Source organism: Dermacentor variabilis, chromosome 6, assembly GCF_050947875.1.
Source record: "Dermacentor variabilis isolate Ectoservices chromosome 6, ASM5094787v1, whole genome shotgun sequence".
NCBI classification, from domain to species: Eukaryota; Metazoa; Arthropoda; class Arachnida; order Ixodida; family Ixodidae; genus Dermacentor; species Dermacentor variabilis.
In genome coordinates this window covers 93,442,282-93,456,633 of record NC_134573.1, presented here as the reverse complement: position 1 = coordinate 93,456,633, position 14,352 = coordinate 93,442,282, and the positions used below count along the sequence as shown (strand labels likewise).

Here is a 14,352-nt window from a genome sequence, read left to right as displayed (position 1 = left end):
CAGTGTTCTAAAATTCATTAGCACTTTTTTTCTTACAGTTGTGAGCGCATAGGTTTTTAGAATTCCTAGTAGCAATACAATCAGTAGCCGAGGTTTCAAAGATATAGGTTTATTTCTACGTCGTGACATTCGCGGCGACGACATGCACGAATTTCATTTAGAACGCCCGGAGATGGTGACATAGTTTGTTCTAACATAAAGCCTAGATTTCAAAATCTCACAGAAATGGAGCTTTGCTTGTACACACACTTCGTGACTGCTGCACAAGCTACTGTTGAACGCTGCAGCGCCTTGACACTTTAATTTTGGACTTGTAATAAAACCAGCTTGTTATTTACGCGCTTGCGCTTCTTTACTCAAACATGTTTCGAGGTTTCAAGTCGAACGAGTTTATTAAAAATAAGGTAAGACCTTCCAAATGAAGACGTCCTGTCGTTGCCACTCAGATATTGAGAGTGTTTCAGAAGGCATCTAAAAGAAACAAGCATGGCGAATGCCACAGTTCCTCGTGTATAAGTTACGGTGGGTGGCTGCGAATGAAAAATGCTGTGGGCCTACACGCATGACGTACATTGAAGCAGAAACCAATTTAGGCGCACGATAAAGGATCAGTTCGCGCAAGTGGCGCGCAGCCTGTTTGTGTCTTGGTATATCTTCGACACCCTCGGCGGGTAAGCGGCTGACTGGTTCGCTACGCTTTCTCCAGTTAAGTCACCGTGCGGTGTAGTGCAAAAGAAAAATCTACTCGTCAGTGATTATGATTTCTATCCCTGACGCACTGTTGGCAATACTCGCTTTCCTTTGCCTGAGATGTGCGGTATGCAGTGGCTACACAGCGCGGGAAGCGGTCGAAATCGAGAACGGTAGGTATTCCTTTTCTTTGAGACCGTACCAACAAGTGCGAGCGCGATGCGGATGCAAACTGACCATTCTCGGCAATGTGCTGCCACGGCCTTGAATGCAACTGAAACGAGAAAAATTGTTCGCGCCTCCTAGATAAACGAAAGCACTAATTAAAGGAATGGGCCAATAGGAAGCATTTTGATTGCGGAAAGAAATACCTGTAGGCACTGCCAGCCATTCTGCGGAATGTCTTCTGTATTAAGTTCAAAATTGAACAGTTTCAGCTGCTGCGATAGGATATTTGTTATCAGAAATGGTACAAGTGATTGCTGGAACATTCGCTAGAGTAGTCATCAAATTTCTTGTTGACAGGCATGCCGTAGGTTGCCTGTGCGCGCGACCCTAGACGCATTCCACAATGCTTCTCATGTTACATGCAGACGATTGCCCGTTTACAAAGGTTCTTGAGTTTGGGTGCTGAGGTTCACAGAAGAGTATAGGCTTGGGCTGGTTGCTGATACATGGTTTCACTGGAAGCGTAGTCCTGTCTTGTCGTTGCCGATCGTCCTTCCCGCGCTCTGCTTCCAGTGTAACTGAGGTTGACGGAATGGTTCTAGGCAAATATCACTGCGATGATGTTGGAGTTTCACTTTTATAAAAGGGCAACACCATCGAACTGTCACAAAAAAGCCAGTGATATTTGTGGACCTGCTGTAGCTACATCAAGATTTCTACAGATATAGCAAAGCGGAAGAAGTGAGAAAGAAAAAACAAGAGCAATAAAATAGGATAGGATGTATGCAAGCCGGACGCAAAGGAAAGAAAGATCCTTGTAAAAAAAAACCATTCTGTCAGCCCTGAAACAAAATGAGTTGAATTAATTACTCTACTGTGTGGACGAGACACAGCGCGGAAGATCAAATTTAATTTGCTGACTTGTACCGTGAGTTTCTCAAAAACGCATATATTGTTTGTCATGTGCTAGCGCTAGGAGTATAAACTGTATCACTAAGCCAATCCACTTGATAATCGCTCTTATGCTGGAAAAAATTAATTAACCTGGTAAACTCTTCAACATGCGCCATCTTGGGTCAAAAGCAGCTCGTTTTATCGCTTTATCAGCTGCAACCAATTTTTTATATGTGAAGAAGCAACTAGCGAGCATCAATGTAACATTGGAGCCTGCATTCATGTCTGAAGTTTCTGGCAGCGTGGTAAATTTAAAACTGCGTAGCTTTCGTTGGCTCTTTCGGTCACTTTCCTGGTTGGTCGGTGGTCTATTATCGGTCATTGGTCGATAGTCGGCGGTCGCGTTCGGCCAGGAAATCGTTCGTTCGTTCGTTCGTTCGTTCGTTCGTTCGTTCGTTCGTTCGTTCGCTCGTTCGTTCGCTCGTTCGTTCGCTCGCTCGCTCCCTCTCGCTCTCTGTCTTGTTCGTTCGCTCGTCTGATCAGCCACTGTGTCTCTCTCGTTTGATCAGTAGCTCGTTTGTTTGTTCAAGTTATTCGCTTGCGTCGACAACCATCGGTAATGGTTCTTGCAAAATTATTTTAACCACGCAACGTCCTTAGTACATAAAAATCTACCTCTCTAAGATTACATGCTCATAGTAGAAACGAAGTATAAAACATTTGCATTATACTGGTTGTTTCAAGTGGTTCCTTGTTATGACGAAACTGTAACGGCGTATAGAAATAATGCATATAGTTCCCATGAGACACCCGCGCCTTCTCGAAATTGTTACGAAAAATCTGCAGGATTTCTGTACCCTTTTTTCCGCTGAACTCAGTTACTTATACTGCAGCAGGCTCTCATAGACATACCGTCGATTTAGGGCGACTAACTTCTTCGACAGATGCATGCAACGTCGTTATCGTTCGGTACAGTGTCGGCAGTCGCGGTGTCGGAAGCAATTGCATAGACGTCGCCCTTCTTAGTATCTGTGTGGGAAGCAATACTATTCAGACCTTCCGACGCATAAATCTGGCCAAATGCATGACGCTGTGGGTACCTTGTTATGTTCAGCAATACTACTGCAGTGCCTGAACTCTATGCGTTCGGGTCTCGAAAGCCGCTGATGCTGACATGAGACCTCTGGCCACATGCACTGACAGAGTGGGACTGAAGATTGTGTACGAACGCTACGTTAACATTCGACACAAATAGTAAGCACCTTATTCCTAGGAGAACGCTCGGCGGCTGTTACAAGGAGGGCTTCATGTGCTCAGACCTAAAACAACCCCCGTTTCTCTCACTCTCGTTCCCGAAGTAAGCAGTAGGCCTGGGCTTGGTGGTAACTATCTGACAAATGAAAAATAGCAGACACAAGAATACGGGATCCGGAGCAGATACAACGTCACAGCGCTGACTTACAAGAAACTTTACGAAGAAATAGAGCGCTGTATATACGCAAGTTCATGACAAATTTGCACTCCACTATGTCAGCAACACCGCGATTCACTATCAGCGTTGGAAGCTTGATCTCTGCTAATGGGACCGAATTCACAAACCTTTTCATTCCTAAGTTATCTTTATCATTGTTGGGCTGCTTCAGATAATGATGTGTCCAACATCAAGAAGAGTCGGAATTCATCATTTGGAACAATTCTACTGCATTAGTTTTCTTGTTAACACGCGCCCCGAAGTTCTTTATGTCATAGTCTTACAGAGATACAGTTCAGAGACTGCACGACCAGAGGCTGACTATTTTCTGTTTCGAGTAATTCATGCTCGTGTTTACTTCCATGCACTTATTAGACCGAGTGCTTTATTTTCACGTCAACAAAATTTTTTATTACCCGGTGACATTAGGCTCAAATCTACACATATAGCTCAATAAGTTTGTTTGTGATCTCATATATATATATATATATATATATATATATATATATATATATATATATATATATATATATATATATATATATATATATATCTGTTAAATACCAGAGGCTACTGATTATAGGAATATTCTGGGAGGTATAGGTTACTTACACTGCAAGTCAATACACATAACTGTAAAGTTAACACAATTTCACTAATTACTTTCGTCTGCATATTCCAACACACGATTTGAAGTCAGTGATTTCAACAAAGCCTATACACTTGGAACAATTTTTAAATCTAGCGCCGGTTTTATGATAAGTGCACTCAAACTTGCCTTAGAAGTGCAGTTTTTCTACTTATTATATATTAAACGCTTTTTAATGCATTGAAGCTCGAGAGCTACTGGAACACGAATGCATTTTGTCACAAATTTTGTGAACGCATATGCGAAAGCCGGTGTCATCCATAAAATGCGATCCAAGTCGGTATGACCATTAAGGTCACCGGCTGCAATTCGTGAATTGCGACACCTTTAAAGTAATTGAAAGTAAAGTAAGGTTTAAAGTAATCAGCAAGAATTTTTAAGTAGTAATTATGAGGCATTCACTTTAATTTGACGTGCAAGTAATGTTGGCCTTTGACAGTAAGTAGCATTGTGCTAAATGTCACGGGTGAATTTTAAATTCCATTAAGGGTAAAAAAAAGAAAATCCCGTACATTCGTTATGCCACTTGCCACAGCGCAAAGAATAAAACATTACCTTTGGCTTTTTGCTTTGTAATAGCGTTCCCTGAATCTTTCAGTAAGACAGCTGCCATATCTAGCGTCATGCGTAGATAGCCGATTGAATGTGGCGTTGTTGACCTGCATAATGCAAATTTGTGGTAAAGATGCGTATTTTACGGTGTTTCGCGTAACTTGAACCAATGGTTTAGAAAAAAGCGGTTGGCCGCAACGGAATGGAAACCATCGACATATGCTTTGGCGTTATGCGGCGCTCCGTAGGGTATGTTTTCATATTACGCTGAACGAGTTAATTAACTAAGATCAGTTACACAAATATTTTAATACTCCCTCTAGAGCCAGGCGCGTTTCATTACGTTGTCGAGGGCATTTCAAAATGACAGGTCCAATTTTTTGTGGCACCGTACATGCTGCATGGTGATGTTTTTCCCGACGTTTAAAGAAATCCTGCGAAATCTGAAGTAGAACCACCTTACTGCGCTCGTGGGCTATCGTATTGCAGCGCCCTCAACAGTGTGTCGAGCCTATCGCTTATCAGGGATGACGGTGTTTCCTTTCCCTGTGCCACCGCAAAAGATACGGACGCACTCTGGGGCAAATGCCTAGAGCCGCGGCTTCTCACTTCACCAAGCGGTCCGCGCGCACGGTTTTTTCGCACGAAGCGTGGTTGAGAGCGCTGCAACACGATAGCGCCCCAGCGCAGTCACGTGGTTTATTTTTTTCGTTTTCTTCACGCGGGCTTTCTCTAAATGCCGGGAAAAAAAAATCGCCGCGCAGCATGTACGTGCGTTGCCACAAAAAATGGGATCGGTCGTTTTAAAACGCCCTCTAAAATGCAGCGAAACGCGCTTGGCCTAAAGGGAATATCCAAAATCTTGCGCAATTAATCTTAGTTAAATAACTAATTAAGCGTGATATAAAAAAATCATAAGGGGCGCCACATGACGGCATACCATTTATCGATGGACACTCAGTTGCGGTTAACCACTTTTTTTTAATGCTTGGTTCAAGCTATGTGTAACAACCGCCTATACGCGCGCTCTTTTCAAATAAAGTGAATATGTCGGCTAATTGCTTTAACATTTCTGAACTAGGTAACGGCGCGAAATAAGATAACGCAGAGGAGGCACGCAACAACCACATCTGTTTTAGTTACTGACAAAGAAATTGTGTATTTATCGGCTAACCCGTCGTGGAGACCCGCTTTCTCCAGGCTCACACCGCTTCCTGTAAAGTCGGCTATGCCGCATCTTCACATTCTTTTATATTTTTCTGTGATATTGACGATGCGCCCTAGCGGACCTATATGTACGTCCTTCGTCTCAATAAACAGTTGCTGGTTAGCGGTACGTGTGGTTGTTCTGCGGCTATTCAGCGTCCTCTTTCTTTCGCTTTGTTCCCTAGTTCAACATATTCAAATAAAGTTTATTTCATGCAAGTAGTTAGGCGTTGTCTCTGTCCCATTTCTGTGCGCGCGCCTGTAATTGCGTTCGTGATTGGGCAAGCACGCGCGTACCTCTTTTTTTTTCAAACTTTATTTTTCTAAACTGGATTACAGCAAGCACGTGAACGCCTAGATCCTGTTCATTGGCTATGCTGTGAGGTTATGACTGCACTTTTGTTTTTCGTTTTTTTATTGCCACCAGCTGCCTATAAGCAGGTAAGATCAGAAGCTGAACAATCGTATGCGTAGCCTTTAGTGACCTATGTGGTATGATGAGAAATTTTCATTAAGTGTGCGTAAAACATACCTAAAGTATGAGTATGACGGCGACAAAATCACTGAATCACTGATGATCACATGGGTGTGCTCAGATATGTACGGTCGAGCATGTCCAATGACTTTGATCATTTTTAATCAAAAAATTATGTTTTGGTGCCTGAGTGCCACGGACAATCAAATAAATCTTGTTTGAACAAGACAACATATATAGAATATATTTATATATAAAGTATATAAAAAATGCGCCTCTGTATATCAAATACATAGAAGCGCGTTTTGGAAATTTTGTCGAATCCCCATGTTGGTTAGCTCCCAAAAAATTGTTGTGGTTACGACTGCAAAAATATTTACTAACAGCCTGCTGTCCATTACCATCCATTTTAACTCATTACCACGGACTATCACCGCTGTAGTGTAGAGAAAAATAATCACATAAATACAATGTTGCGGAATAAAAGCCAAAGCTCGGAATTTTTCTCCGCATCTATCACGAGCACATTCTTTTTTAAAATTTTGCCACTCTGTTGAAATAACCGTTGAAATTTAGGACAAATACTTTTGCCCTCGTCGGCATGAGAATTGGCCGAGGTGCATAAAGTGGGGCCATGTTAGTAAATTAGCGCTACTTCAAAAAGTTTTTTAACAAAAGCCACTATGATTTTCATAAAATTTCCCCAATTGTAGCGCATTGACCCGACCTAATGTAACATGGAAAAAATATGCTGCATGATTTTTCTGATTGTGGAATTACAAAGCGGAAAATGTGATCAAATATATGGCACCATCGCTGCATCCTGAGAGGTCTACGCGTGCTCGTTGTTGCAGGGTATTTGCTCTATGACATGAAAGCAATGCAATGCAGTTGGTAAATCGTCTATTAATAAACGAGAATGTTTTTCGATGGGTACTCTCAGCACATTCCTGAAAAGAATCGCAAAAACTGTTCATGGACGCTGCGACAAAATGGTGGGGCATTGTCACGTTGCATGGAAGGGTGCCTCTTGATGTCGGGTTTTCAACGCATACCCTGCTTGTGGTTCCTAAGACACACACACACACACACACAGAGAGAGAGAGAGAGAGAAAACGCGAGAAGAATTTCCCCAGTAGAACGCAGAGCCGCAAATTTAGCAGTGAGAGACCCCTCAGTGGAACTAGCGGTATACTTGTGGGAGCAAACGCCAAAATGCGTCGCGAATTGCCAGCGGCAACTAGAAAGGAATATGCTATGCAAAATGACCGATAGAATGAATAGTTCACATCAAAGGTGCGTGTTTTATAGAATGAACCCGTCCCACCTCAAGCAGTTGGCCTTTCCGTGAGTTTATAATCGTCCAGTGTAATAAACTCCATGATTGTGTTCCAGGAATGGGGATGTACGCAGCGAAAATTTCCCCTTTGGCCAAGGCTGTGCCTACTAAATATGTCGGCCAATTGGCGAACCTTGAGTACTCGGTGCATGAATGGCAAAATTGTGACGCAGTAAAACAAGAGCAGGAAAAGATGTGCGAAACAGCGCTGCATGCCACAAGCATGAAGTGCACCAGAATGCACGGTCCGGAGCAAAAGTCTCAAGGTCACAGCATCCGGAATTTTTAAAAAATTGAGTATAGCCCAACCGCGCAACGCGGAATTGTCTCACTGCTGTGCACTGGCTGCAGAGCCACACATAGGCTGTACCACATCATTACAGCCTGCATCTCCTAGTTTGCGAAGAAGAAAAAGTATTTTTTTTTTGCAGTATCCATGGTCTACAGGCATTTCGTCGTGACTGTGTATTAATCTGTGCTAAATATTACCTCTGGCTGTAGTGCAAAAGCACCAGGAATGCTCAGTGTGTTAACGAGAAACACTGATTTCTTTTTTGCTATAACTCTGTGTAATCGACGACTACAGGTGGCATACATGCCAGACTCCCACCAGAGGTCGTGGGTTGGAGTGCCTTGATTATCTATATCTTAATTGTCTGTGCCCTAATTAACTTCGCCTCAATTAGGCTAAACGTTGTGGGTTCGACTCCCACCATAGGTGATGGGTTTGATGCCTTAATTAACTCTAGCTTAATTTACTCTACCCTAATTAGTGTTTCCTTAACACCTAAAATGGCGGGTTTGACTCCTACCAAAGGTCAAGTGTTCGTGGCCTTTTGTTCCGTCGTGTGGTGATGCTGCCAACGGCGGATTTTCCACCTCATGAGCCATTTAATGCTTTCACATTACAATTTTGATTCCATTGACTATAGTGCATAGGGTATTCTACCCTAGTTGCAACTTTCGACGCGTGTACTCTTACTGAGTGAGGTGTACTCTTACTCAGGCACTAATTCCGCTGCGCGTTGTCTCGTTATTAAAGTTGAAACTCGGCGTTCAATGAAGAAAATTGTTCTTGGATCCGCTCTCCCCCTTTCCTATGAATCTCTCGCAAAGGATGCGCCTAAAAGTTGACCATCCTGAAGCGTTTTCTTTACATAAAGTAAAAGAAACTGCAACAACGGGAACGCACCTACCCTATAGTTCGCAGTGGGGCCACCGTTTATTCGGTCATAGTTTTCGCATAATAAATCGAAGCAATATAAACAATCCCTCATCTTTTCTATTATTGCGTCAGTTCATGCCAGTGCAGTATTTTCCAAGAAATTGTAGCGAGAATGGATGGTGACAATGTTATGCAAGGTTCTTTTTTAAATATCGCTAATTTAGCAACATCGACAAACTTGAGCACACTTAGCGACTTTCTCCTGTGAACGAGGGCAAAAGCACTCAGCTAAAATTTCAAAGGCTCATGGCAACGAGCTGCGAGAACTTGTAAAACGTCCTCGTTATAGATGCGGACAAAACATGCGAACTTTGGCCTACATTGACCAATGTCCTTTTTTTTCCACTGTTCTTTTTTCATGTCGTAGCGGTGATCGTCCATGTTAGAATTGATTTTATTTCACCGCAGTCTCTCAATAAATATTATTATAGCCTTATACAAAACGCTTTCAGTTTGGGGACTGTACAAAACCTTGTTTCAGCACAATCTATGCAATATGCTTCTGGCTTGCTGGGTCTTTCTTTATTGATTTATTTTTCTTATTTTTCTTACTAAGGCAAATTCCTGTTTGCCAAATTAAAATTCATGTTATTCCAAACATTGAGCAAGAAAAAATTAATTTCTCCTGTCGAAATTGAAAAATATGGCCCCTTAAATTTTTCTGAATAAGCCCTCGAAAAATGGGCCAGGCATTGCCTCGGGTTCATTTGTTAGCCCGATGTTGCTCCTAGTTCCTTACAGGACTGCCACATGCGCTGTACCCGCAGCCTTACATCATTATGTTAGAGCTTAGTGTGCAATGAAATTGATTATGTGGGCTTACCCTTCCTGTTGATTCATTGGCTTTAGCGTTCAGCTGTCCCAGAGGATCACCGCTTCTATTACCCACCAAGGCCCTATCCATTGGGCGAGGGCGAAGAGCAACAAAAGCTCGTTAAAATAGACTCATTCCAAAATTAATACTGAGCCTTTTGCTGTGGTATCCCTTATATAGCCGAATTGCTGTTTATAGCATGCGACCACGTCATGTATAGAAATTTGTCTAGAATATACGACTGGCACACAAAAATTCGCCTTCGATAGCCTTCTTAGAGCAATAAAGGACACCCTAAAAGGAGCTTGCAGCTTTGTTGTGCTGTGGTTGATTACAAGCATTTTATATATTGGAAACTTACAACCGGGCAGTCTAGAACACCTTATACTGTTTAAGAACAATGTTTGAGAAGCGAAAAAAGTTCACGCATTTGTTTTTCAGGTAAGTGTGCGTACAAAGGGAAAACAATTGAAGTGGATCAATCCTTAAGCCTAGAGAATCCTTGTGAAAGATGGAGATGCGATGGAACGTCTAAAGCTGTGGTGATTTCTGGGTAGGTAACCAAATTTTTTGTCATGATGATGATGATTTGGGATTTTTATGGCGCAGCAGCCGTGCAGACTATAATGCGCCAAACACATCGCCAATATGTTTCATGAACGCTGGTGTATGTGGACACCTCCCAAAGATATTCAGTTATTCTCTGCAACAGAAGTACACTGTGTGCTTGTAAATCTGCTGTGTCTCATGGCAAGATCTAATTATTTCTCTGCTATTCTAGGTGGCATTCCAACTCATTCAATACCCGTTCTCTTTCCCTCTTGAATGGTCGTCAGTGAAATTTTGCACACTTAGTCGAACTATAAGAGTTAAGATTGGAAATCATAAGTGCTCGTCAGGAACAGCAACACAAAGAGGACGGCAGCTAACCGGTCTACTTTATTCCAGAGTTGTCAGTTTATGTACTTCGCAATCTAACTACAAAATGTAGGGCTTTTTCATTTATTATTATGACAACCAATCTACAAGGATTCCTAGCTAGCATTGTGGGCGAACTTTTTATCTTCGTTTGACCACGTTTCGACACGGAACGCCTCAACGATGTCTTCAAGTGAAACAAGATGTCGTATTGGAAAATCAGTATTACGCAGAACACAATGCAGGCATCGAAGTCATTCTCTTATATCCTATAATGTTACAGAGAATATGGCTGATGGCAGCGTAGTACGGAAGTTTTTAGAACACGTACGTTATTGAAGCTTACCGGCAGAGGTGCATATCTTTTTGCGCAAAAGTTGTATTTGCTCGGCTTGCCAGTTCGATCACATAAATCCCCAAAACGAAGGGTGTGGACGGCAAATTATTGTATGTCGACACAGATTCGACTTGCATTGATTGTGCCGTCCAGTCTTATTCACGTCGTATTTTTAGCAGTGTGCCAGTGATGATCTGTTACTAATATTGCCGCATTGTCGTCTTTACTGAACGCGGCACTACTGCTTACTACCAAATACATTGGAACGATTTTTGTACAACTGTGGAAAAGAAAATTAAAGTTCCGGTGGATGTGTAACAACTACATTATGACTGAAAATAAGAAACGCAACGCCACTCTAGGTTGAAAAACTATTCTCGTTGAACCTCGACGTCCTCACTACAGCAGTGTTTCCCTTACATATGGAAGATGTCTCCACAAAGCGTGCTGTGGTTTCTGCTAGCACTGATACAACAATGATCAAAAGGCCGTTAAAATTACAGATTGCCGATAATGACTCCTAATATTAGCCATGGCACTGGGAATTTTTTGGCCTAGTAAATATGACACAACATGTCAATTGAGGAAATTTTCTTTTTCCACACTCTTCAGGTTACATCTCCGTTGCATTTAAGATACGATACGGTAACTTACGATACCTCGATGCGTAAAGTTGCTACTTAGCCGACATGGATCTATTAAGATTGCGATGGCACCTTGCAAATGGAATAGAAACCTCAAAAGTGTAATAAAAGATATCGTCTTAGGGCGTTAAACTGTAATGAAATTACCGTATTCTCCCGAATGTACAAAACAGATAAGGCTTCAACTACAACAATGTTTTACTTCCGATGCGCTATCGGCGGAGTTCCCGGCTGTCTTTAGGAAAGACTAAAAAAACAAAATACCCAGCAGAGGTGGCTGAAAAGTTGAGGAGTGCTTTGCCCTTAATCACGATGTTGAGTCCTTGGTATTTATTCAGTGTAGCGCTTTAAAATTTATAATCTTATGCACAAAAGACAGTGTTGAGCTTTTACTCGATTTGACACGTGGAAAAGAGTATTAATTTTTTGTGTTTAATTTTTTGATTCTATCGTGCCATCACTCAATGCACTATTAAGTGCGCATAAATTTCATGGTGGACATTTTTCACAAAAGCACATACAACATCAGCTTGTTGAATTGATCCTTAGCTGCCTATACACGAATGCGACAGAAGCATATCGCATCATCTTTCGAGCGTATCGCAACTCATATAAATGAGCTAATTCTCTAGGAAGGCGTATTGTATCGAATGCACCAAACAGCCGGGGCTTGAGATGAAAACTGCGCATTTCAGTAGCGCACGTGAACATAACCAAACCATATCAAGAAATATGAGTAGCCATTCGGGGCGGGATGACAACCGGCCTGCCAACCCGCTGCCGCTACTGCTGCACTGCGGGACATCGAAACAAAAACGGTGGCTTGTGGCGGAGCCCGTACGGGATTTCTATTCACTCCTAGGTAACTTGCTCGAATTGAAAAAGTGTCTCCTTCGTGAACAATAAATGAGAGCACTATTGTCGAGTTATTATATCTGCGGCGGTAACATAGCCAGGTCTGCATTAAGGAGATAAAAGCTGAGACGGCTGCGCTCGGCTACCGCGGCACATTACAACAGTAGCGGACATGCAGCGAAAATTTAATATTATTATGCAATACGGCACGTGCCACAAAATAAACGGCTTGTAAATTTGCTCGTGTGGACAAATCAAAGAGAACCTGGCGGAATGCATCCGACACCCCGCACGTACTCTCATAGCGAAATTAGGATTATCAGACATGAGGGAGCGCAGACGAGGAGACGTGTGCAAAACAGAAAGGACAAACACGCACAACGTAAATGAGAGTGCTAACTTCCAAATATGACACTAAGTGTCCGTAGCATGCTGGACAGGACAATGCACATTCATGTAAAGGGTGGCTCATGAGTATATGCGATACATCAAATTTTGCATATGCTTCTACCGTATTCATATAAATGGGGATATTAGGTGTCCTGTCATATCACACTCTGCTTCTGTTCTTTGTTTCTCAAGTTCTTGTGCAACCTGCCTGCTAGCGTGCTTGATACTAGCCAGAAACGTCAGTGACTGATTTCGAATCTAAATAGACGCTTCGCATACTGGCGACTAATGTTTCGCATGAGGCCATCAACCGCCTTTCACGTGTGTACACATGGAAATTTTCACGTTGCCCTGTGCATTCTAAGAGTGCAACATTCGTAACATTCGATAAAACGAAGTTCTACACATTGTTGAATGGGTGTAAATAACGTTCAATTTCTTTGGCTTATGTAGCTTTACCTTAATGTGCCCATGTTCCTTCTACACATGAATTCCTGCGACAGGCACAATGAGCAAAATGTTTGTGCTATTGTTTAGCTCTGAGTACACGTTACTCTTTTTCTTTCTTCTAGGTGTCCGAAGACACAAGTTGGACGGGCTTGCAAATTGATGGACGGTAAAGGACCGTATCCCAACTGCTGCCCTAAGATGGCGTGCTTCAGACGCTAGTCTGCCGGTGCCATTCTATATTGGTTACTGATCTGCGGTGGCGAGCGAAGGTGCATCAATACGAAGCGTTCCACATGGACACCACCATGAATGAATAAACTGAACTAAAACACGATATGAGTCATAGTTGGGCCTATTAGCAAGTGAGCGAAGTGTAACCTGCTCCTTTATTCACTGAGAAGAATCAAACAATGCTCAAACATCAACCGTAACGGTCTCTAATAGCTGCCGCGCCAATCTATGAAATTGCTTGTGTTGATTGACAGAACTTGTTCTCGGACTAGTCCGTTCGAACAACAAGCAAATAACTCTATAGCGTTAACACGACTAACCCAACGCTGCGGCTTAGCGGCTATCGCGTTATGTTCTATGCACAAATGACACCTGTTCGATTGCCGGCTGCGACGCCACATATTTGAGGCCACCTTTCAGTGCGGGTAACAACGAAATGCAAGAATAGCTCGTGTACACAGATTTAGATACACGTTACATAAGGATAACTGTTCAATACTATTGCGGAGCCCCCGACTATGGCGTGCCCCATAATGATTTCATCGTACTTCGCGATTTTTTCTGGGGCGCATTTCACTCTGAGGAAATCTGTTAGATCGGTAACGGCTCTGCGCTATACGGAAGGCTTGATTCGTTGAATACGCGTGGTTCGGAAGGATGTATCGCTCACAAGACGGTCGCCGCAGGACGAGGGACGCCGAATTTTCTCCAACGCGGGGCCCTTAACGCTGTCCCGCCATCGTCGGCTAGCATTAGTCGCCACTGACCAATGGGCCGCTACAACGCGTTCCAACATTTACCCGCGTTGATTCGAACGGCGCGTATAGACGTAATTAGGCTCGTAAGACTGTCACCCGCCTATCGCGGAAATTTCTTCTTTTATGGGCAGCTGCGACGGCTGTTTGGTTTGTGAACCTACTTACGCTTACTGTTGTCGCGAGCACTGGAGTTTGCACGCGCGCAACCATTACGTACACGCCTTTTTTTAGACTACAGCTCTCGTATTTGCAGAAGCGGGCATCGCAAGCTTGCTGATCTTACCGA

At 42.8% G+C, this 14,352-nt stretch overlaps 1 long non-coding RNA gene across 1 annotated transcript; it reads left to right on the top strand.

The window, feature by feature from the left end:
• Window positions 1–595: 595 nt before the first annotated feature.
• LOC142584264 (uncharacterized) lies at window positions 596–13,411 on the top strand. Its single transcript, XR_012828745.1, has 3 exons — window positions 596–863; window positions 9,925–10,036; window positions 13,200–13,411. It is a non-coding gene; the product is annotated as an uncharacterized LOC142584264 (long non-coding RNA).
• Window positions 13,412–14,352: the final 941 nt, after the last annotated feature.